The sequence below is a fragment of the Pan troglodytes genome, chromosome 13 (assembly GCF_028858775.2).
Source record: "Pan troglodytes isolate AG18354 chromosome 13, NHGRI_mPanTro3-v2.0_pri, whole genome shotgun sequence".
NCBI lineage: Eukaryota > Metazoa > Chordata > Mammalia > Primates > Hominidae > Pan > Pan troglodytes.
This window is the reverse complement of record NC_072411.2, coordinates 133,899,625-133,923,571: the sequence shown is the minus strand read 5'-3', so window position 1 is coordinate 133,923,571 and position 23,947 is coordinate 133,899,625. Positions and strand designations below refer to the sequence as shown.

The 23,947-nt window shown below is 54.1% G+C and overlaps 1 long non-coding RNA gene across 1 annotated transcript; it reads left to right on the top strand.

Annotated features, from left to right (window-relative positions):
* The first annotated feature begins 16,259 nt into the window (after nt 1-16,259).
* LOC107973738 (uncharacterized) lies at nt 16,260-23,170 on the top strand. Its single transcript, XR_001716130.3, has 3 exons — nt 16,260-16,446; nt 22,835-22,957; nt 23,050-23,170. It is a non-coding gene; the product is annotated as an uncharacterized LOC107973738 (long non-coding RNA).
* The last annotated feature ends 777 nt before the right edge of the window (nt 23,171-23,947 follow it).

Sequence of the window (23,947 nt, the reverse complement as noted above, 5' to 3'; positions counted from 1 at the left end):
AGTGAAACCCCATCTCTACTAAAAATACAAAATTAGCCAGGCATAGTGGTGCATGCCTGTAATCTCAGCCACTCAGGAGGCTGAGGCAGGAGAATTGCTTGAACCCAGGAGGCAGAGGTTGCGGTGAGCCGAGATTGCCCCATTGCACTCCAGCCTGGGCAACAAGAGCGAAACTCCGTCTCGAAAAAGAAAAAACAAAACAAAACAAAACAAAAAAACTCTGGAACAGCTTGGAACACTGCTGATACTCAGTACAGTCTAGCTGGGTTTTGTTTTTTTACCCAGCCCCTCCTACCAACACCTTTCCCCAAAATCTAACCTCCATTCCCACCGGACTTTAGGCACACACCTCTTCCCTTGCCTTAATCGCCTTTCCCCTACTTTCCCCCACCTTTCTTCTCTGTGTCCCAGGACCTGGCACAAACGGGTGCTTAATACGTGTTTCAGAATGAATGAATGAGGAGGGTTTTGGAAGGAGGCTGGCTGAAGGGATTATTTGATGCTCATCCGCCCTCTGGTGGTCATCAGGGGCATTTCAGGCCTCGGCTCAGCGTTTAAAACAGGAAGGTGGCCAGACAAGGTAGCTCATGCCTGTCATCCCAGTGCTTTACTTTGGGAGGCTGAGGCAGGGGGATCGCTTGAGCCCAGGAGTTCAAGAGCAGCCTAGGGAACATAGTGAGACCCCTCCCCCCGCAATTTCTGCAAAAAAAAAAAAAAGTTTTAATTAGTCAGGTGGCCAGGTGTGGTGGCTGACTCCCGCAGTCCCAACTAATTGGGAGGCTGAGGTGAGAGGATCGCTGGAGCCTAGGAAGCTGAGGCTGCAGCGAGCCATGAGCTGTGATGGCGCCACTGCACTCCAGCCTGGGTGACAGAGAGCTTGTCTCAAAAATAATAATATTGGCCAGGCGTGGTGGCTCATGCCTGTAATCCCAGCACTTTGGGAGGCCGAGGCGGGCAGATCACGCACGAGGTCAGAAGATCGAGACCATCCTGGCTAACACGGTGAAACCCCATCTCTACTAAAAATACAAAAAATTAGCCGGGCGTGGTGGCGGGTGCCTGTAGTCCCAGCTACTCAGGAGGCTGAGACAGGAGAATGGCATGAACCCGGGAGACGGAGTTTGCAGTGAGCTGAGATCATGCCCTGCACTCCAGCCTGGGCGACAGAGCAAGACTCCATCTCAAAAAAAAAAAAATACAATAAATAATAATAATAATAACTAACTAAAATGGGAGGGCAGGCTGGGCACAGTGGCTCACGCCTGTAATCCCAGCACCTCGGGAAGCCAAAGGGGGCAGATCATCTGAGGTCTGGAGTTTGAGACCAGCCTGGCCAACATGGTGAAACCCTGTCTCTATGCAAAATACAAAAAAAAGTAGCCAGGTGCGGTGGCACGTGCCTGTAGTCCCAGCTACTTAGGGAGCTGAGGCAGGAGGATTGCTTGAACTCGGGAGGTGGAGGTTGCAGTGAGCCGAGATCTCACCATTGCACTCCAGCCTGGGTGACAGAGCAAGACTCTGTCTCAAAAAAAAAAAAAAATACATAAAAATAAATAAATAAATAAAATGGAAGGACAGAAGGCAGAAGGCAGGCGGGGCCCCAGAAGGTGGGTGGCAGCCACCTGAGGACAGAGTCTGCAGCCCAGGGGCCGGATCCCAGGGCTTAGGCCCTGCGTGTCTGTGGGACTGCAGGGATTTTCAGCTCCTGAGCCAGCTCCTCCTTTCTTCCCCTTCTCTCTGAGACCCCCTTTCATGTGTGTATGTTTGTCTGTATTGTGTGTGCTTGTGTCTGTGTCTCTCTGTGTGTGTCGTGTGTGTGCTTGTCATTGTGAGCTGAACTGTGTGCCCAAGAGGCCAGGTGTTCAACTGTGTCTGCACAGATGGTGGCAGCAGGTTTTGTCTTTGGAAGATGTATATGTGGGTGGAGCCGTGTGTGATTGAACCCACATTCATGGATGTGTTCCCTGCTTGTGCATGGCTGTCACCAGGAACCTGTCTGGGTCTGAGAATGCTGGAGCTCAGCCTGCCAGTAAGCCGAGAGTGGGCCACAACCTGTCACTGGAACTTTCTGGATCTTGGTTCACTCAATGGTGTCTAGGTGCCCGTGGTCTAGAAGGACCAGTACCCAAGCCCTGAGTCTTGTACACATCTTGCTGTTGGCAGGTATCAGGGCCCCTGGGTGCCCGTGTGTGCTGTTTGTGGGGGAAGCTGGGTCCTGCCTTCCTGTTTCTCATGTGTATGCATTCCCTGTGTTCCAGCTGCAATTGCGGAGCGCCTGCTGTGCATGCTTCTGGGGTAAGAAGGCGTTGCACATCCTCGTTGATGAGCATCTCACGAGTATACTCGTGGCTCTCTAGTTACTTGGCCAAGTCATCTTCCTGTGCACAGGCAGGCTTGCATAAGAGCAAAGAGCTAAAGGCCGGACATGGTGGCTCACGCCTGTAATCCCAGCACTTTGGGAGGCCGAGGCGGGCGGATCACGAGGTCAGGAGATCGAGACCATCCTGGCTAACACAGTGAAACCCCGTCTCTACTAAAAATACAAAAAAATTAGCCAGGCACGGTGGCAGGTACCTGTGGTCCCAGCTACTCGGGAGGCTGTGGCAGGAGAATGGTGTGAACCGGGGAGGCGGAGCTTGCAGTGAGCCGAGATTGCACCACTGCACTCCAGCCTGGGCGACACAGCGAGACTCCGTCTCAAAAAAAAAAAAAAAAAAGAGCAAAGAGCTGGGAGGCAGACATGTTTGAGTTCAAGTTCAGGCTTTGTCTAGCTGTGTGATTCTAGACAAAGGATTTAACTTCAGCCTCAGTTTCCTCATCTGCTAAATGGGGAGAATCAGAGTGCCTAACTCCTAGGCTGTTGTGAGAAGTAAATGAGACGCGGGATGGAAAGCCTTGAGCATGGTGACAGGCACACAGAGGCATGTTATACATGATGGTGGTTACTGGTGCATTTCTGGCTTCGAGCTGGGCCTCTGGGCTGTTTCCTGTCCCCATATATCTGTGTCCTGTGACCCATGACACATGGCAGAGTGTGTCATTCTAAACCCTGCCACAGCTTTAGAATGGCTGCAAGCAGTTCCCCCACAGCCTGCTAAGAATACTTTACGACACCTGGGCTGCAAAGCCACTGGCTTCCTACAGACGCAAATCCACATACAGGTGGCCTGATTTTCCAAATCCCAAGTCAGAACACCTGGTCCGACCAGGGAGCTGTATTTATGGGGCGGAAGGAGCGAGCTGTTTGCAGTGAGTCTTTGCCGGACTCCCCCGTTTCTGGCCTTCGTGCATTTGGCCACCTGGGGGAGCCCCTGTGCCCTTCAGTCGGAGGGTAGAGGGGCCGTGTGTGAGGGGAGGGGTGCCAGGAGTCCAGAGGGGTTTGCAGGCTGACGGGGCATCCCTTCTGGAGCCAGGCCAGGAGTTAACCCATCTGCTGCCAGCCCCCAGCCCTCACGTCCCAGGGCTCTGGGTGGAGATGCCCAGGGTGGGGTAAGGTTGAGGGGATTCGTCCTCCTTGAGACCAGCAGCAGCAGACAGAACACGGTGTTCTGTACAAATGGTCGAGGCCCTCAAAACGTGCCTGCCCCTTGCTTGGAAGAGTAATGCGCTGAGCTGTGTGGGAATGTGTGTGGCTGCTTGGGTCACTGGGACTCCCAGATCAGCCCAAATGCCTGAGGACTTATGAAGCCCTCTGCAAACCTCTCACTGTGGCTGAAAGCACTGGTGCCAGAGTCCATTGGGCAAATCTCAGCCCCCTGGGTGTGCAGCAGCTGCCTGGATGTGTGCCTCTAAGTCCTCACAGGACCCAGAGGCCAATTCCACGTTACCAACCTCACTTTACACCTGAGGAAACCAAGGCCATCCAGCTGGTACACAGTGAGGCCTCTTTGCACCCAGGGTGCCCTATGCCAGCCTTTGTTCCCAGCCTCCCCACTTCCACTCTCAGAGGGAAGGCAGAAAGAAGGCCCAGGCAGAAAGAAGGGCCTGTGGTGAGGACAGGAGGGCAGAAAGGCAGGCCTGGAGAAACGGGCACCCATGGGGCGGAGAAGAGGAGGGCTCAAAAGACGTGGACGTGGAGCCAGGTAGGTGGGGTTGGCTGGACCGGACTCTGCAGAAGATCCTGGGAGCAGCCGCAGGAGGCCAGCTGCTGAGGAATGAGGAAGGGAGAAGGAGGAGCAGATGGGGTGTGGACATCTCTTTCAAGAAGGAGGCTGCAGGGCCGGGCTTGGTGGCTCACGCCTGTAATCTCAGCACTTTGGGAGGCCGAGGCGGGCGGATCACTTGAGGTCAGGAGTTTGGGACCAGCCTGGCCAACACGGTGAAACTCGGGAAACCCATAAACCCATCTCTACTAAAAATATCAAAAAATTAGCCGGGCATGGTGGTGGGCGCCTGTAATCCCAGCTACTTGGAGGCTGAGGCAGGAGAATCGCTTGAACCCAGGAAGAGGAGGTTGCAGTGAGCCGAGATCTTGCCACCGCACTCCAGCCTAGGCAACAGAGCAAAACTCCATCTGGAAGGAGAAGGAAAAAAAAAAAAAAAAAAAAATATATATATATATATATATATATACACACACACATATATATGGAGGCTGTGAAGTCAGGGAAGCAGGAGGGAGGTGGGCTAGAGTACCCCGTGTGAACACAAGACCGACCTGGAGGAAGCCAACAGGAAGGACAAATGGAGTCAAGGGCCAGCACTGTGGTGGAGCCTGGCTGGGAGGGGTCAGACACACCTCTGTTTCCTCACTGAGGACTGGGATTGGGAGCTGTTTGCCGGTGAGAGGCAGGAAGTGGGATGCCCTGGCGTGGGGGGCGGGCCCTCTTTTCCCTGGGGGATGGGAGGAGAAGGAGCCTAAGAGGATGGGTGGGGAAGGGGAGGGAGCAGGGATTCCCCAGTGGCCCAGGGTTGGGGGGCCTTGGAAGTGAGAGCTCTGCGGGGGCTTCAGTCCCCAGAGTCAGTGCCTCAGGAGGGGCCATGCCTTTCAGGGACCAGGTTCTAGGGTCCCAAGGATGGGCCGGACCTTCTAGACCCGGCCTCCCAGATCTGAGTCTCCTCCCCCCACGCCTCCTTCCTCCGAGGCTCTGACCAAGCTCTTAGGGGAGATTTCAAGGACCCTCCAGAACCAGGGCTCATTGATTTGGTGGAAAACAAGGTCTGCCGTGAAATCAGAACGTCGGTCCCTGCCCAGGGCTTTCATACCTCCCCCAGTATGGAAAGAGAAAGGGCTTTCAGACTGTCGGGTGGGGCCCGGGCTAGGGTGATTTTGGCGCCTCCAGCAGGCCGGAGGGAAGCAGCTTGCGGGTGGGCCCTCCCTCCAGATCTGCCCTCAGGCCAGGCCCCTCCCTTTCAGGCCTCCTGTTTCTCCCGTGCCTCTCCGTGATCATTCCCAGGTTCACCTGAGCCTCACTGTGTGCAGGGGGTGCTCTGGACCCATCTCATTCCATTCAGCCCTGAGCCAGCTGCCCCTGCCATGCACTCCTGGGGGAGCTGGGCCTGAGGGCGGCCCTGCCTGCTGATACTGGGAAGCCCCTCCCTGGCCCAGCCCTGGGACAGATGGCCCACTGCCCGCACTGTCTGCTCCTCAGTAAACCCCCGTGGGGGCCCCTCGGCTCCTCCTTGTGGCCTCCCCAGTCTCCCCGTCACATTCGGAGAAGCAGTGAGCTGAAAGAGACAACATCTGGGACTCCCCAGGGCCCCCGTGGCCCAGCTGTCTGCCACCCGCAGCCTCAGGGGACTGCTACCCACCCAGTGCTGGCGTCACCCTGCCCAGCATCCTTTGAGGCAGGGTCCCAAGCTTAGTTCCCTCCTGGCCCAGGATCTTTTAGGCAAGAAAGAGCTATGTGGATGGCCGGGTGCAGTGGCTCATGGCTGTAATCCCTGCACTTTAGGGGGCCTAGGTGGGTGGATCACCTGAGGTCAGGAGTTCAAGACCATCCTGGCCAACATGATTAAACCCCGTCTCTACTAAAAATACAAAAAATTAGCTGGGCAAAAAAAAAGAGCTATGTGGGCCTGGCTTACCACCCTGCAGTGGTCCCTGTTATGAAGGCGGGGGAGGGGTTCCCAGCCAGCTCCTCAAAGGTCTGCCCACATCAGCCCCTAGACACACAGGGCCACCTCAGCCCCAGACTGAAAGTCTGCCCTGAGCCTGGGGAAATAGACATCACTGATGGTCTGTGGCATGACTCCACTTGGGACAGGAGTGATTTCAGGAAAGGCAGAATGCTATGAAATCCCTCGGGCAGGGACCGAGGGCTCGCGGCTCCGAAGAGAAAGGGCCGTCTGCTCAGCTGGGTCCTGCCCCAGAGGTTAGCGCTGCTGTGCTCCATCGGGTGCCCAGCCCACTCCTCTCTTGAGGACACCCAGGGACCAGGCCATGCGCGCTCTTTTCGGCATCTGGGTGTGGCTGGCCCTTGTCAGGAGAGAAGGAACAAACAACTGAGTGATTTGCATATGGGGCCATGTTTGCATTTTGCACCCAGGCTCTGGTCCTGACCTCTGGTCCTGCCCACTCAGCTCAGCCGGCTCAGGTGGCTCACGCTCTCACAGGCAGAAAAATTACATGCTGGCTGGCAGAGCTGGGACTGAGCACTGGGGGCCGGCTGGCAGAGTGACCTGCCCCAGGCTCTCTAGCCAGTGAGCGCCGGCGGGCTCTGTCCTGGAACCCCAGGGCTCTTTCAGAGTACACAGCCTGCCTTGGACGGGACTGCAGGTGTGTTCCAGGGGGATCCCTGAGGCCTGGGGAAGTAGCCAGAGGGCTTGGCCTAGGAGGCAGTTCCTCAGACCAGCCACTGCTGCAAAGCCACACTTCCTGCAGGAAGGAGGGTGAGGTGGGCGCAGCCTCTGCTTGGAGTCAGCAGTGCAGGTCTGGGTGTGGGGCCAACTCTCCTTGGCACATCTGGGCAGGCGCTTTCTCAGGCCCGACCAGCCCTTGTGGCATGGGAGCCGAGCTGGTGTCCTCCTGGAGCTGGGCTCAGCCGGCCACCTTCTGCTGGGACACAGCTGGTGTCTGCTGACCTGACAGGTCTTGGGAGCCTTTGGGCAGTAACGCCTCCCCCTCTGGGGCCTCTCTCCGGAGTCTTCCTTTCCTTTTCAGGGTGGGGCAAATTTTATCTTCCTTTGGCTTCCCTGCACCAACAGGGGTTTCCTCTCTGTCACAATGATCCCCAGTGGGACTCAGCAGGGAGCAATGGCCCTGACCCACCCCATCCCCTCCCATTCCCCCCCACCCAACCCTGCCTGAGCCTCTGTGGCCACCAGGTGGCCTGTTGAGGGACGTTGCCACAAAACCCCTTCAGGGGAGGAAAACCTCTCTGGTTTTCCAGAGGCCCCAGTTCCTTCCTGGGATAGTCTGGATCTCACTCCTTCTGCCTTTGGACTACAAGTTCAGATCCAGCCTGGTCTTAGCCAGAGCCTCCTCCCTGCCCTTCATCAGATCTGCAACCTGTGTGGCCGGGCGTGGTGGCTCACGCCTGTAATCCCAGCACTTTGGAAAGCCAAGGCAGGTGGATCACCTGAGGTCAGGAGTTCAAGACCAGCCTGGCCAACATGGTGAAACCCCGTCTCTACTAAAACTACAAACATTAGCCGGGCGTGGTGGCGGGCACCTGTAATTCCAGCTACTTAGGAGGCTCAGGCAGGAGAATCGCTTGAACCCGGGAGGCGGAGGTTGCAGTGAGCCAAGATCGCACCACTGCACTCCAGCCTGGGCAACAAGAGTGAAACTCCATCTCAAAAAAAAAAAAAGACCTGCAACCTGTGGGCTGGGGTGAGAGGCATGAGTTTGACCTGACCCCTCACGGCAGAGGGGACCAGGACCCCCCAGCGTCCCAGGTGCCATATGAAGTCTGCCAGCCACCAGCCTGTGGCAGTTCCCCACCTCCTAGCCCTCGGGAGTCAGTCAGCAAACACTTATTAACCCAGAACTGTGTGTTCACAACTACCTCATGCCTATGTGGCTCTGTGGGCCGGCAAAGCTGAGCCACAGTGCCTGGAAGCCCTGGGGCCCAGGGGCTCCTCCACCCACAGTCAGACAACTGCTGATGACCTGGTTATGGGTCTCTCAGCTTGGGGACTGGGAGACCCCCAATGCCAGGTCTTGCTCACTGAGGAAACCAAGCAAGGGGCACACTCTGGCATCTTCTTGCCCCACAACGAGACTGTTGGCCCCTTGAACAGGTTCCACCTAGGAGGGCCTGGGGCTGCGCTCTTCCAAGGTGTGGTACCATTGCCATACAAAGCAAGGAGCCCCATGCTTTGCTAAAACTCTGGAAGTTAAAGTTGCATCTCTGCTGCACCAAGGACCAGCCTGGGGCTCAGAGAGATGCACCTATGGCGTGATGCTGAAATAAGCCCTTGCAGGGCAGGTTGTGCGGACAGCAGCATGGAGTGCACCCCGAGGGGTGGCATGCCCCACTCCACTTCTGTGCCATTCAGGACAGTCCTGGAAAACTGAGTTCACTGCAGAGGGCCCACTGCTCAAAAGAACTCTGCAACCTGCATGTGGTAGAGGCGTGGGAAGGATGAGGAATGTTCTGGAAACCCTGTCTGTCATATGTGAGATGGTACAAAAAGCTGGTGCTGTATAGCCTAGAGTAGATGACTGCAAGGCAGCACCATGGCTAACACTCAGTATTGCTTCATCCATCATTCCGGCAGCATATCCATTGAACATCACTACATCCCAGCTTTGTATGAGGTGGTGGGATGCAGCGGGTAGCAAACCACCCTGTAACTCTGCTTTCACAGAACACACAGAACAAGGACCACGAGGACAGACGCTGAAGGAGGAAAATTTTAATTCCTTTAAGTATAAGACAGAACACACCCGCCGGGCGTGGTGGCTCGCACCCGTAATCCCAGCACTTTGGGAGGCCAAGGCAGAAGGATCACTTGAGCCTAGGAGTTCAAGACTGGCCTGGGCAACATGGCAAAACCCTGCCTCTGCTAAAAATACAGAAATAAGTGGGGCATGGTGGCACACACCTATAGTCCCAGCTACTTTGAAGGGGAGTGGATTGAGAAGGTAGGATCGCTCAAGCCCAGGAAGTCGAGGCTGCAGTGAGCCATGATCATGCCACCGCAATCCAGCCTAGGTGACAAAGAGAGACTATCTCAAAAACAAGAAACAAAACAAAACCATACCAAGACAGTGAGTTCCCCACTGCTGGAAGCAATCAAGGAAGCAGTAGAAGAGATTTCTGCTTTGGGTAGTTGGGTTGAATGAGATGACCACTAAGATCCCTTTGAACACCAAGGTTTGGCCATTTTATCAGCATCTGGATTGTGAAGTGTCTGATGCTTCTGAGTGTCCATTTCCCCATCTACCTTCTACAGATTCCTGAGACCTCCCCCAGTATGGAAAGAGAATCTTAAAACTGAAGAGTCTGTGCACTGATGTATTAACCAGATTCTCTACTTCAGCTCTGGGATCCTAGTGTACCACAGAAGACTGGGTCTCGAACTGGGGGGCTTGAATCCTACCCATTCCCACTGAATCAGGATGGGGCAAGTTGGGCTGGGGCCAATGGGAGCTCTGAGGCAGGAGGTGACTTTCCCAGTGTCAGGTGGTAAGGGTAGTCGCTGGGAGGAAGGCACTTTAGAGATGCATGTCTCTTGACCAAGGGAGGAAGGCAATTTAGAGATGGATGTCCCTTGACTGAGGGACCAAGGACGGACCCCGGGGAGCCGAGCATCAAGGGGCTGTGGGAGAAAAGATGGGAGTCGCAGGGCCAGCTGGCAGCCAGGCCCAGCAGGCTCGTCCCCTCAGCCCGGTGGGGGTGGTGCTGGCGGTGCTGGCATGCCAAGGCCTCCTGGACCAGGGTTAACTTTCGGAGTCAGCCTCAACCTATATACTCCCTGAAATCAGACCAATTCAAGATGCACTGGAATGAGCACATTTCTTACTGGAGCCCCATTTAAAAAATATCCTGGCCAGGCACGGTGGCTCATGCCTGTAATCCCAACACTTTGGGAGGCCAAGGCAGGCAGATCACCTGAGGTCAGGAGTTCGAGACCAGCCCAGCCAACATGGCGAAACCCCATTTCTACTAAAAATACAAAAATGCCGGGCGCAGTGGCTCATGCCTGTAATCTCAGCACTTTGGGAGGCCGAGGCGCGGATCACCTGAAGTCAGGTGGTCGAGACCAGCCTGACCAACATGGAGAAACCCCATCTCTACTAAAAATACAAAATTAGCTGGGTGTGGTGGCACGTGCCTGTAATCCCAGCTACTTGGGAGGCTGAGGCAGGAGAATCGCTTGAACCTGGGAAGCGGAGGTTGCGGTGAGCCGAGATTGCACCGTTGCACTCCAGCCTGGGCAACAAGAGGGAAACTCTGTCTCAAAAAAAAAACAAACAACAACAAAAACAAAAATTAGCCAGGTGTGTCTCAAAAAACAAAACAAAACAAAACAAATTCTCCAGGTATGGTGGCAGGTGCTTATAATCCCAGCTACTTGGGAAGCTGAGGCAGGACAATCGCTTGAACCCAGGAGGCAGAGGTTGCAGTGAGCCGATATTGCTCCACTGCACTTCAGCCTGAGCGACAGAGTGAGACTCTGTCTCAAGAAAAAAAAAAAGCCATAAAACAACAATAAAATACATATCCCATGGGGAACACGCCCTGTCAGACATTTAAATCTGCTTTAAAGGCTGCCACCTTGGAGAAATGACACTGGCCTGAGAAGCTAGGGCAGTTCGGGGGTCTGAGTAGACATCCCAGGGGATCAGGGCTGGGGTGTGCTAACCAGACTCTGGACAGCTGGGGTGCCCCCTGAGGTCAATGTCCTACACCCCGAGAGCGAGTGCAGGGACCATGGAGCCTTGCGTTGCTGTGGGAGGCAGCTATGCTGGGTCTGCCCAGTTTCTTTTTCTTTTCTCTTTCTTCCTTTTTTTTTTGAGATAGGGTCTTATTTTGTTGCCCAGGCTGGAGTGTAGTGGCGTGATCTCGGCTCTCTCCAGCCTTGAACTTCTAGGCTCAGGTGATTCTCCTGCTCAGCATCCAGAGTAGCTGGGACCACAGGCGTGCACCGTCATACCTGGCTAATTTTTTTCTGTAGAGACGGCGTCTCACTGTGCTGGCCAGGTTGGTCTCAAACTCCTGGGCTCAAGCAATCTGCCCCCCTCGGCCTCCCAAAGTGCTGAGATTACAGGCGGGAGCCCTGGCGTTGTTGGCTGTTTTGCTTTCAGCGCTCACGGAGGGCTAGCACCTGCGGCAGGCCTGGGAACAGAGGGAGCCGCATTTCCAGAGACACAGCTCCTCCACTTCCCACCCCGGGCCGTCCCTCCCATGAGTCACCCTGTTATCCCCCCACAGCCAAATATAGCTCCCAAAGCCTGCCGGAAACAAAGGGAGTAGCGCCGTGCCTGGTGCTGAGTGGGGGGCAGTGCGGGAGGCGCACCCTGAGGCTAGGGGCCTGCCAGCCCACCCTTCACCCCTTCCTGTCCCGGGGCTGGGGTCTCTGCTGTACCTCTAATCTCACAGTTTCTCTTGCAAACACGGGGGAATTTGGGGAAACATCCCGTAGAGAAGCAGTGACCACTTCCTCCTAGGGGATTGTGGGCCACTCCAGGGGACAAAGAGCCGGGTGGGGGTCCTTTCCTCCACAAGATGAGGCCAAGATCCTGTTGGGCAGGGGCTCTGCTTCTGCGATCACCCAGGGTGTGTCCGGCCCTGGCCCTCCCCAGCAGCCTCTAGGGTGTCACCCGGGCACTCAGAGCCACCACATAAGGAAATGTTTGTGCCTCGGGGGCTGGGCAGTGGCTCACACACGTCCTCCCTCCCTCTCTCCCCGCCCAGCCTGCCTCCCAGATGGCCTGGGCTGGGGCAGTTGGACCCAGGAGGAACCGCCCTGAGGCCAGGGGTGGGGAATCGGCCCAGCCTACGATTCACCTCAGGCCTCAGCTGAGGACAAGGCAGGGAGAGGGCCGGATGCCGGGCGTATGGGCCACACTTGGTGGTCCTCCTGCTGCGCCGCCTCAGGGGACACCCTGCCTGGCTTTGCCTGTGCTGGCCGGAAATCATCTCCCCTTACTCCCCAGCAATGCAAGCTGCATGTGCAGCAGGAGGGAGGGTAGGACACATCAGAAACCACCGGGCTCGGCGATTGGGCTTTGAGATCTTGGAGCTACCACACCCAAGAGACTAGGAGCTGGGGGTGGCCGGGAGGGATCTACTCCCTGAAGAGCACCCACCCACCCAGCCCAGTGTTTCCCCTGGGAGCCCAGGGCAGCCTTACTTCTCAGGGTTGTAACTAGGCCTCCTGACTACCCCCAGCCACCACTTACATGGGAAACATTTTATAACCTGCTTTCTGGCGGGCAAGGCCAGGCTCCCGTGGGCTGCCTTCCTTCTGAAGTTTTCCATTCAATTATTTACACGAGCCCACAGACCTCTGCAGGAAGTCGGCAGGCACAGGGTGGCATTTATTCTTCTGCTGTCTCATTTGTGGAGGAACCTCCCTTCTCTTGAATGTGGCTCCTTTGGAGGTCAGAGGCTGAGGACGGTGGCATCATCTAGATCCCTGTTGTTTATTCTTGAGGCCAGAGCATTCCCCACCAGGTGTTTCCCAGGCACGGACCCCTTGCCCAGCGTGGCATTCAGAGGGGGCAGCTCCGGCCGCCTGCTCAGGAGTGGGGTGGGATGGGGAGCTGCCTCTGGAGCCTTGTGCTGAAGGAGAGGACCGTTGACGGAGAAGGACATCACCCAGGTCCTGGGGCCTTTGGGGAAAGTAGGAAACCTGCCTGTTCTACAGGAGAAGAGACCACCTCACCAACTTTGAAGGATGCAGGCCTTGTTTAGAGCAGATCTCAGAACTGGTGCCCTGAGGGCTCCAGGCCTTGGCCCTGCTGGTGGATGAAAGTGGCACAACCTGCCCTGAGGCCTGAGTGTCACGGGAACAACAGCTAGACGGCTAGACACTGGCCCCCTCACCCCACCTCCCAGGGTGGCACGGCTATCCAGATATGGTGCTGAGGGAGGTCAGTGGGATAGCCCCACCATGGCCTCCCCCGCAGACTGCCCTGCACTGAGGACTGTCCCCATCCCCTTCTGAGGAGGGTCCCAACTGGTGTCCCAGAGTGCAGTCAACTCCCCGTTACTCCCAGAAGCAGGGGCTGGGGGCAATGCCCAGGCCTGGGAAAGAGGAAGGCAGTGCCTGGCAGGGCCACTCTCTTGGTGGGGAGAAGGGCCTGCCGCCATCCAATCCCCAGCTTCTCTGTTTTAATTCAAGATGCACGGGGCTGGGTGGGGAGGGTGAAGGCAGGTCCAGGTTCAGTGGAAAGAAGCTGTTTGTCTGCTTCTGGACCCTCATGTCCTGGGACTTGGGCCTGTAAGTTCCTTAGAGGCAGGAACTGCTCCACAGCTCTATCTCTAGTCCAGACAGAGGCTTAACAGACCATGTGCTCAGAAAGTATCTTTTGGGTGACAGAAAAAAAGCCTTCATTTCCGTTTCAGATAAAACAGATCTGGTCTAGGCTGGGCGCGGTGGAACACGCCTGTAATCCTAGCACTTTGGGAGGCTGAAGCGGGAGTATCATCTGAGGTCAGGAGTTCGAGACCAGCCTGGCCAAGAAAACCCCGCCTCTACTAAAAATACAAAAAACTAGGCAGGCGTGGTAGCATGTGCCTGTAATCCCGAAATTGCACCTCTGCACTCCAGCCTGGGCAATAAAGACTCTCTCGCAAAAACAAAAAAGTGTCTTCTGGGTGACTGAAAAAAAACCTTCATTTCAGATTAAAAAAAAAAAAAAAATCTGGCCTAGGACGGGTGCATTGGCTAGTGCCTGTAATCCCAGCACTTTGGGAGGCTGAGGTGGGTGGTTCACTTGAGGCCAGGAGTTCGAGACCAGCCTGGCCAACATAGTGAAACCCCAGCTCTACTAAAAATACAAAAATTAGCCAGGTGTGGTGATACATGCCTATAATCCCAGTTGCTCAGGAGGCTGAGGCATGAGAATTGCTTGAACCCAGGTGGTGGAGGTTGCAGTGAGCTGAGATCATACTACCTGCACTCCAGCCTGGGCAAGAGAACAAGACTCTGTCTCCAAAAAAAGGAAAAAGAAAAAAGATCTGGCCTACAGCAAAAAGGCTGTCCTGCAAAGTGTGCGAAGTGGCCCCTGCTCCCTCATGAGACATGTTCCAATGAGCTGGGGACAGACACATTGGGGACCTCGTGGAGAGGGATTCTCAATGCAAACGCAGACACCTCCAGGGAGAGGTTTTCCGTGAGCATGACTGGAGAGTACCCGTAACCATAAACAGAGGACGGGCCGGGCGCGGTGGCTCACATCTGTAATCCCAAGCACTCTGGAAGGCCGAGGCGGGTGGATCATCTGAGGTCAGGAGTGCCTGAACCCAGCAGACAGAGGTTGCAGTGAGCCTACACGGTGCCAACTGCACTCCAGCCTGGGCGACAGAGACTCCGTCTCAAAAAAGAAAAAAAAAAAAATAAATCAGAGGGGACTAGGCTGCTGAGGGAGAGACAAGGAGGGCCTCACCAGGGGACCTCGGCAGTCACTCCAGCTCTGATGCTTGCCATCCCGCGTGTCTGGGACAGGTCCTCTGTGCCGTGGCGTCTCCCTCCATTTCCACCACCAGAGGTACTGTTCTTATGCAGACAACCTGCCCAGGCCTTTCATGGCAGTGCAGGGCTGGAGCCTGCAGTCCGAGTCCCTCTCCCGGAAAGAGGCCTGTGCTCCATACAGAAGCCACGAGGAGCAGTGGCCCGTGAAGGTGTCAACAGTGGGCACACGGGCTCTACCCCCAGGCCCCAGCTGCTTCTCCCCACTGCTCCCTAGGGAGGCCAGTCCATGCGAGCTCTCACTTCAGACGCCTGCCCAAGTCTTCTGCCCCCCGAGCCTCACCAACAGGTCCCTTCCCCACACACTCTCCTCTCCATGACCTGCCTCCTCTGCTTCCACCCACCATCCTCTCAAATGAGACTGAATGCCTCCCCAAACAGTCCTGGGCCCATTACCCTATTCCCTCTACCCCATGCCCTGGTCTCGGCTCACGGCTTCCTCCAGGCCGCTTCCCCTGTCATTGACAAGCCAAGCGCCTCCTTCACAGTGGTCTCAGGTTGTCCTAACTGCCTATTTCTAGGCGTTTCTCCCACTGGCTTCATGCTCTGCGTCACTATCACCGTGTGCGCCCAAGCGCAAAGTTGGGTCCAGGGCAGGAGCCAAAAAATCAGTGAAGAAAGAACGAAGGAAAGGTTAAAAATTGCTTGGGGTGGTCGGCAGATTATGCTTTGCATGTAAACTGGGCAAGTGCAAATGAATCCAAAACAGGCCGGAAACAAGATCGTGTTCGCGGGCCACAGACAGCGAAGGCGGGGCTAGCACTCGAGGGTCCACGTACATCCCCGGGCCGCGCAAACAGCGGCTCCTGTGAACCACTACATTCCTGAATGCACGTGTCCGTGCACACCCGGACCTGTGCAGACACAAATGCGGACATTCTCGGGTCCAAGTACATCCTCGAGGTCGTGCACATACGAAAACATGGAAACCCGCGGGTTCGTGCATGCCAGAGTTTGGGTGTGCGTGCTAGGGAGTGTAAGCAAGGGTATGCGCACACTTCCGAGGTTGTGCATATACAGAAAGGCGCACGCCCCAGGGTTCTGCACACAGAAGGACGTGCACACCCCCGAGGTCAGCCGGCAGACCCTTCTTGAGGAGGTAGAGGCGCCTAATTCCCCCCATATTTGGGCAACGCTGCAAGCTCTAGGCGCCATCTTCGCTCCGCGGGCAGCGGAAGGACCTGCAGACAGCGAAGCCCTGGCGCTTGGGCATTTGTTGTGCCGGCTTCCGGGCGTCCATCACGCGGAAGCCGCGCACCAGACGCGGGAGACGCGGCGGAGCACGAAATGGCGGGCGAGGGGCGGAGCACGAAATGGCGGGCGAGGGGCGGAGCGAAGGCGGGCCGGGGCGGAGCGGCCGAGAGCCTCGCCCACTCTTGACTCCAGGCTTGGCGCACCGCCTGAACCCTTGCGCAGGCGCACAGCACGGCGCGCGTTCCTGCGTTCCTTCCGACGCGCGCTAGAACACAAAGGGCTGGAGGGAAAGCACGGAGCGCTGCAAACTTGCGGAGCGGCTCGTGGTGTGGAGCGGCCTGGAGCGGACTCTCAAGGGCCGGAGCCGGGCTCGCCGGCACTGCGCTCGGGCGCAGGGTGGGGCACGACACGGCACTGGTTCCCTTGCCCTCTCTCTCCGGCCGTGGCCGCCTCGCGGGCCGGGGTGGGCGCCCAGGGCGCAGGCGCCGGTGCGCGGGGGGGACCAGGAGCCTCCATTTTCCCTCGCACGCGCTAATGGCGCAGCTGGGCCCTCTTCCTCTGGCGGGGGTGAAAACTCGCCTCCGGGGAAGCCCGAGGCGCTCGCTCCCCAAACTCTTTCGTCGGTGCGCGTGCTTAAAGCGGGCGGATGAAGCGTTCTTGAAAGTGCGTACACCTTTTGAGATGTGATTCTGAGTTGTTCATAGAAAAAGAAAAGACATACCCTTCCGCAAATTCATCCCCATAGTTTGCAACTTTCTACTTCAAATTGGGGTTATGGATTTGGGGGAGGCAAAAATAAGTTTAAAATTTTCCATTAAAGAGATGTTCCTGTAAAACAATGATCAAGAAAATGTTTAAAAGCAAACCTTAGCCATAAAACTAATACAAGTTCTTGGTAGAAGTTTGTTTTTGAGACGGAGTTTCGCTGTCGTTGCCCAGGCTGGAGTGCAGTGGCGCGATCTCAGCTCACTGCAACTTCCGCCTCCCGCTTTCAAGCAATTCTGCGTCAGTCTCCCTATGAGCTGGGACTACAGGCGCCCACCACCACGCCCAGTTAATTTTTGTATTTTTAGTAGAGAAGGGGTTTCACCATGTTGGCCAGGATGGTCTCGATATATTGACCTCGTGATCCGCCAGCCTCAGCCTCCAAAAGTGCTGAGATTACAGGTGTGAGCCACCGCGCCCGGCCAGTAGAAATTTTTGAAAGAAAGAATGATAGTGTTCACCTTCCGTTTGCAGTATGCCAGGCCCTGTTTTAAGTGCATTAACTTTCATAACCAGGTGCACGTGGAAGAACTGACACACAGAGATAAGTACAGAAGTACTTAAAGGACGCGAAAGGACGAATAGTCTTTTCCACCTTCCAGTACAGCCACTGTCTGATTCAGTGGCATGGTTCCTGCCAGCGCTCTTCCGTGCATTAGGAAGTTTGGTTCATGGTTTACATACATACTGGAGCAGTTTTTGCTTCTCCGGCAGAGCTGTGGTTGGGCAAATAGAAAAAAACTCAGCAGGCTCAGAGGAGCCGGTCAACTGCCAGTTTCTCACGGTCTCTGGGGAGAGCTAGGTCCCGGCCAGTTGAGGGACCACGTTCAAAGGTTAGAATGTTAGTTATCTGGTGACTTGGGATCCAGAATGCACATAACTCTTGTGATCAGGTCATGGGGTTGGAAGGAAAAGTATCCGTATTCCTCCCTCCCTTTATTTTTTCCTACAGGGTCTCAGTAGTCAGTAGCACATTCGCAGGTCACAATTGCCTGTCAGGTTTCCGCAGCTCATTTGAGGATTATGAGGAACGGCATTTTTGCAGGTCAGAATGGGGTCAAGGTAGAAGGCAGAGGGCAGGGATCATTCGTCATTGATACCTGAAGCAGCTGAGATTTTAAGGTTATTAGCCTTGCCCAAATTCATAAACTAATAGCGGAGCAGAGATCCATCATCCAAGTTGAGGTGTCTGACTTGCAACCTCAGTTTCCAAGTCCTTAAGGTCTATATGATCTTTTAATTGTGTCCATCCTTATTTCTCTTTTTAAAACTTTAACAAGGTGGCCGGGCGCAGTGGCTCACGACTGTTATCCCAATACTTTGGGAGACCGAGACGGGTGGATCACTTGAGGTCAAGAGTTCGAGACCACTCTGGCCAACATGGTGAAACCCCATCTCTACTAAAAAAATACAAAAAATTAGTGGGCATGGTGGTGCGCCGCCTGTAATCCCAGCTACTCTCAGGAGAGGCTGAGGCAGGAGAATGGCTTGAACGTGGGAGGCGGAGGTTGCAGTGAGCCAAGATCGCACCACTGCATTCCAGTCTGGGCGACAGAGTGAGACTCCATCTCAACAAACAAACAAAAAACTTTAACAAGGCAGAGTGGTATGGTGGCTCTATGCCTGTAATCCCAGTACTTTGGGAGGGCAAGGCAGGTGGATCACTTGAGGCCAGGAGTTCAGACCAGCCTGGAAAACATGACAAAACCCCATCTCTACTAAAAATACAAAAATTTGCCTGGTGTGGTGGTGCGTGCCTGTAATCCCAGCTACTCAGGAGGCTGAGGCAGGAGAATCACTTGAATCTGGAGATTGCACCAATGCACTCCATCCTGGGTAAAAGAGTGAGACCTTGTCTCAAAAACAAAGAAACAAAAAAACTTTAACAAGGTGGGGACTCCAACACTCAGCAATACTGATAAGTGGTAGGTCCTTGTCTTGCTTGGTGAGAGACTCAATCTTAACAGGTCCCTGACTCCTATTAATAAGACTTCATGAGGCCGGGCGCAGTGGCTCACACCCAGCACTTTGGGAGGCTGAGGTGGGTGGATCACCTGAAATCAGAAGTTTGAGACCAGCCTGGCCAACACAGTGAAACCCCGTCTCTACCAAAAATACAAAAAATTAGCTAGGCGTGGTGGCGGGCGCCTATAATCCCAGTACTCGGGAGGCTGAGGCAGGAGAATTGCTTGAACCCAGGAGGCGGAGGTTGCAGTGAGCTGAGATCCCACCATTGCACTCCAGGCTGGCGATAGAGCGAGACTCCGTCTCAAAAAAAAAAAAGAAAAAGAAAAATGTATAACTCAGCTGTTTTCACTGTATTTATAAAGCTGAAAAACCATCATCACTAATTCCAGAACATTTTCATTACCCCAAAGCAAAACCCGTATTCATTAGTAGTCACTCTTCATCTGCCCGCCTCCCTCCCAGCTCTTGGCAACCACTAATCTCCTTTTGTCTTTATGGAGTTTTCTATTCTGGACATTTCATATACATGGAATCATTCAATATGTGGTCTTTGTGTCTGGCGTCTTTCACTTAGCGTAATATTTTAAAGTTCATCCATGTTGTAGCATGTATCATTCCTTTTTATAGCTGACTAATATTCCACCGTATGGATATGCTTCAAAAGACTCTAGAGAGGAGGTATTTGTATGTGTGATGTGAATGAGTGATTTGGTGTTTGGCCTTGGTGTGAGAAGCAGTGTGCTCTGTATGGCGTTGGAGTTGGACTGCCTAAGCTCTCCCCCTTGCTGGCTGTGTGACCTGAGCAAATCACTTTCTTTTCTTTTCTTTTCTTTTCTTTTGAGATGGAGTCTCGCTCTGTTGCCTAGGCTGAAGTGCAGTGGTGCAATCTCAGCTCACTGCAAGCTCTGCCTCCCCAGTTCACACCATTCTCCTGCCTCAGCCTCCCAAGTAGCTGGGACTACAGGCACTCTCCACCACGCCCGGCTAATTTTTGTATTTTTTAGTAGAGATGGAGTTTCACCTTGTTAGCCAGGATAGTCTCAATCTCCTGACCTGGTGATCTGCCCGCCTCGGCCTCCCAAAGTGCTGGGATAAAAGTGGAGTGTAGTGGCTCACTGCAGCATCAACCTCCTGGGCTCAAGTGATCTTCTGAGTAGCTGGGACTACGCACCACCACGCCCGGTGAGTTTTTTTATTTTTTGTAGATACTGGTTTTCACCATGTTGCCCAAGCTGGTCTTGAACTCCTGAGCTCAAGTGATCTGCCCACCCCGTCCTCCCAAAGTGCTGGGATTACAGGCGTGAGCCACTGTGCCTGGCACATTTTAAAAATGTATGTAAATTTTCAACATACAAAAAAGTAGAAGAGTATGATTCCCCATGTACCTTCAGCATTTATTCTCCCTCTTTTTTTTTTTTTGAGACGGAGTCTCTGTCCCCCAGGCTGGAGTGCGCAATGGTGTGATCCCGGCTCACTGCAACCTCCGCCTCCCAGGTTCAAGCCATTCTCCTGCCTCAGCCTCCTGAGTAGCTGGGATTGTAGGTGCCTGCCACCATGCCAGGCTAATTTTTGGATTTTTAGTAGAGACGGGATTTCACTATGTTGGCCAGGCTGGTCTCAAACTCCTGACCTCAGGTGATCTGCCCGCCTCGGCCTCCCAAAGTGCTGGGATTACTGGTGTGAGCCACCGCGCCCAGCCTTTATTCCCATTTTTCAATTCTTGACAGACGGCTTTTGTCCCACAGCCATATAGGGGAGGCACACCCAATAGGTAGAAACCATCTTGCAAGGACCTGGGGAAACTGGTTTTGTGGGTAGGTTGAGAAATGTGGGCTTGACGAGGCAGCAGAGGCACTCACTGAGGGCTCTTTGCCCCCTTTCTTCCACTGAGATCACATACTCTGGGGACTTTGCACCTGTAGCATGATGATGTCCCCAGACCCTGCCCATCTTGCCTGTAGTGACAGCAGTATCCATCAGGAGCAAGCCAAGGGGTGGGCCAGCCCATACTACAGCACCAGGTGCTGTCTGGTAACCACTTTTTATTATTTATTTATTTTATATACAAGGTCTTGCTCTGTCCCCCAGGCTGGAGCACAGTGGTCCAATCACAGGACTCCTGGGCTCAAGCGATCCTCCGGCCTCAGACTCCTGAGTAGCTAGGACTACAGGTGTGTGCTATCATGCCTGGCTAGTTTAGTTTAGTTTTGTTTTTTTGATAGAGGCACGGTCTCAATACGTTGCCCAGGCTGGTCTCAAACTTCTGGGCTCAAGCAGTGTTCCTGCCTTGGCTTCCCAAAGTGTTGAGAGCCACCACGCCTGGCTAACCTTTTTTATTTTTAATACTTTTTTAAAGAGCAATGATAGTACATGCTAAACAGATTTTTTGTTTGTTTGTTTGAGACAGAGTCTGGCTCTGTCACCCAGGCTGGAGTGCGGTGGCACAATCTCAGCTCACTGCAACCTCTGCCTCCTGGGTTCAAGCGATTCTTCTGCCTCAGCCTTCCCTAGTAGCAGGGATTACAGGTGTGCGCCATACCCGGCTAATTTTTGCCTTTTTTTTTTTTTTTTTTGAGTTGGAATCTTGCTCTGTCCCCAGGCTGGAGTGCAGTGGTGCGATCTCGGCTCACTGCAACCTCCGCCTCCCGGGTTCAAGCAATTCTTCTGCCTCAGACTCCCGAGTAGCTGGGACTACAGGCGCATGCCACCACGCCCAGCTAATTTTTGTATTATTAGTAGAGATGGGGGTTTCACCATATTGGTCAGGCTGGTCTCGAACTCCTGACCTCGTGATCCGCCCACCTTGGCCTCCCAAAGTGCTGGGATTACAGATGTGAGCCACCGCGTCCGGCCAATTTTTGTATTTTTACTAGAGATGTGGTTTCACCATGTGGGCCAGGCTTGTCTCAAACTCCTGGCCTCAAGTGATCTGCCCACCTCAACCTCTCAAAGTGCTGGGATTATGGGTGTGAGCCACCGCACCCGGCCCATTTTTTTTTCTTTGAGAAATGTTGGCACCTATATAGGAGTAAAATGAAAGCTAAGCCGTCGATTCTGTGTGTGTAATTCATTCATTCTCACAGCCACTCCATAAGGCATTATTATTATCCTTGTTTTAGAGAGGAGAAAACTGAGGTACAGAGAGGTTAAGAAGTTTGTCCGCCGGGCACGGTGGCTCACGCCTGTAATCCCAGCACTTTGGGAGACTGAGGCTGGCCGATCACGTGGTCAGGAGTTCGAGACCAGCCTGGCCAACATGGTGAAACCCCGTCTCTACTAAAGATACAAAAAATTAGCTGGGGGTGGTGGCGGGCGCTTGTAATCCCAGCTACTTGGGAGGCTGGGGCAGGAGAATCGCTTGAACCCAGGAGGCGGAGGTTGCAGTGAGCCGAGTTCACCAATGCACTCCAGCTTGGGTGACAGGAGGAGACTCCGTCTCACAAAAAATAAAAAATAAAAATAAAAATAAAAAAGAAGCTTGCCCAAGGTCACCCAGCTAGTGATCAGCTAAACTGGGGTTTGAACCTTGGTTCTTAAATCCATGCTCAGAACCCGACACAAGGGTCATGGAGATTTGCAAATGCTGTGAGGTACCCTACCTGCGTCTCCTTTCCAGAGTAGGCTTTTTGACCTCTGGGCTCCCATGTCCTCCAGGCGGGGCGGTTCCCCATGCACCTGCCTGCTCCACCCTCCCTACTCCTGTCTTGCTGTGCTGGAAACTCAACTCCACCCCTTTCTATCTTAGTGGTCTTAGTTAACATTTCCTAAACTCACTTCCTTGGGTTCTTGGGAGGATTAAGTGAGGCACACAAATGCCCTTAACTGTTAGCCAGGGATATTGTTATCATGCATATGGTTTTCATTTCCTTTCCGAGGGAAGTTTGCAGGGGGAGGGTGCACGCTAATTGATGCAGAGACATCAGGTGATTAGGAGAGATATGTTAAATTCCAACTCAGCCTTGAATAAGAAAAGACACAATCTTGGACCTTGCAAATCTCAGGGACGCCTAGACCTTTATGAAAGCTGAGAGCTCTCGTTCTGGATCATTCCAGTGGACAGCAGCATCCTGCCAGCTATGTGCAGAGATGCCCAGGCAGGGGATTGCTGTAGGCCAGCCCACAAGTGCTAGCCTTGGGGCTACAGAGCCCCGTGCCATCATGGTGGCCCACAAATGCCCACTTGCCCAAGAGCAGCCTCCTGGAGGCAGGAGCTGTCCAGCTGCCTCTGCCCCTCACCGCTCCTGCCCCAGGGCTCTGTCTGAAGCCCTTGCTCTGTAACAGCTGCCTGGTTTCACGAATATTCTCCGTTTCCTTTCAGATGGATGCAAATGCATGGGATAGGCCCCTGACATGTGAGACCTTGAAACCCAGAAGCCCAGAATACTAGGGCCAGCTTTCTGGTTAAGTCTGCGTTGGACATTTTAGACTTTCTAGAGTTTAGGTAGGGTGGCCATAGAATTTATTGTTTGAACTAATGCTTCTCATTGTTAATGTATTTTCTTGGGCAAATTTTTTCTTTTTTTTTCTTTTCAGACAGAGTTTCGCTCGTCGCCCAGGCTGGAGTGCAGTGGCCCTATCTCCGCTCACTGCAACCTCCACCTCCCGGATTCAAGTGATTCTCCTGCCTCAGCCTCCCAAGTAGCTGGGATTACAGGCAAGCGCCACCACGCACAGCTAATTTTTTGTATTTTTAGTAGGGGCGGGGTTTCACCATGTTGGCCAGGCTGGTCTCGAAATCCTGACCTCAGGTGATCCACCCTCCTCAGCCTCCCAAAGTGCTGGGATTACAGGTGTGAGCCACCGCGCCTGGCGAATCTGTGTGTATTTTCTTTTTCTTTTATTTTTTTTTGAGACGGAGTCTTGCTCTGTCGCCCAGGCTGGAGTATAGTGGCGCAATCTAGGCTCACTGCAACCTCTGACTCCCAGGTTCAAGCAATTCTCCTGCCTCAGCCTCCTGAGTAGCTGTGATTACAGGCACGTGCCACCACGCCCAGCTAATTTTTATACAGAGACAGGGTTTCACAATGTTGGTCAGGCTAGTCTCGAACTCCTGACCTCGTGATCCGCCAGCCTCGGCCTCCTAAAGTGCTGGGATTACAAGCATGAACCACTGCGCCCGGCTGATCTGTGTGTATTTTCTAAGAACAAGGAAACTGCCTTGTATAACCACATTTTAAAGAAAATCAACTTTGGACGGGCACAGTGGCTCACGCTTATAATCCTAGCACTTTGGGAGGCTGAGGCGGGTGGATCACTTGAGGTCAGGAGTTCTAAACCAGCCTGGCCAATATGGTGAAACCCCATCTCTACTAAAAATACAAATTAGCTGGGCTAATTAAATACAACATTAGCTGGTCGTGCTGGTGGATGCCTGTAACCCCAGCTACTCGGGAGGCTGAGGCAGGAGAATCACTTGAACCAGGGAGGCAGA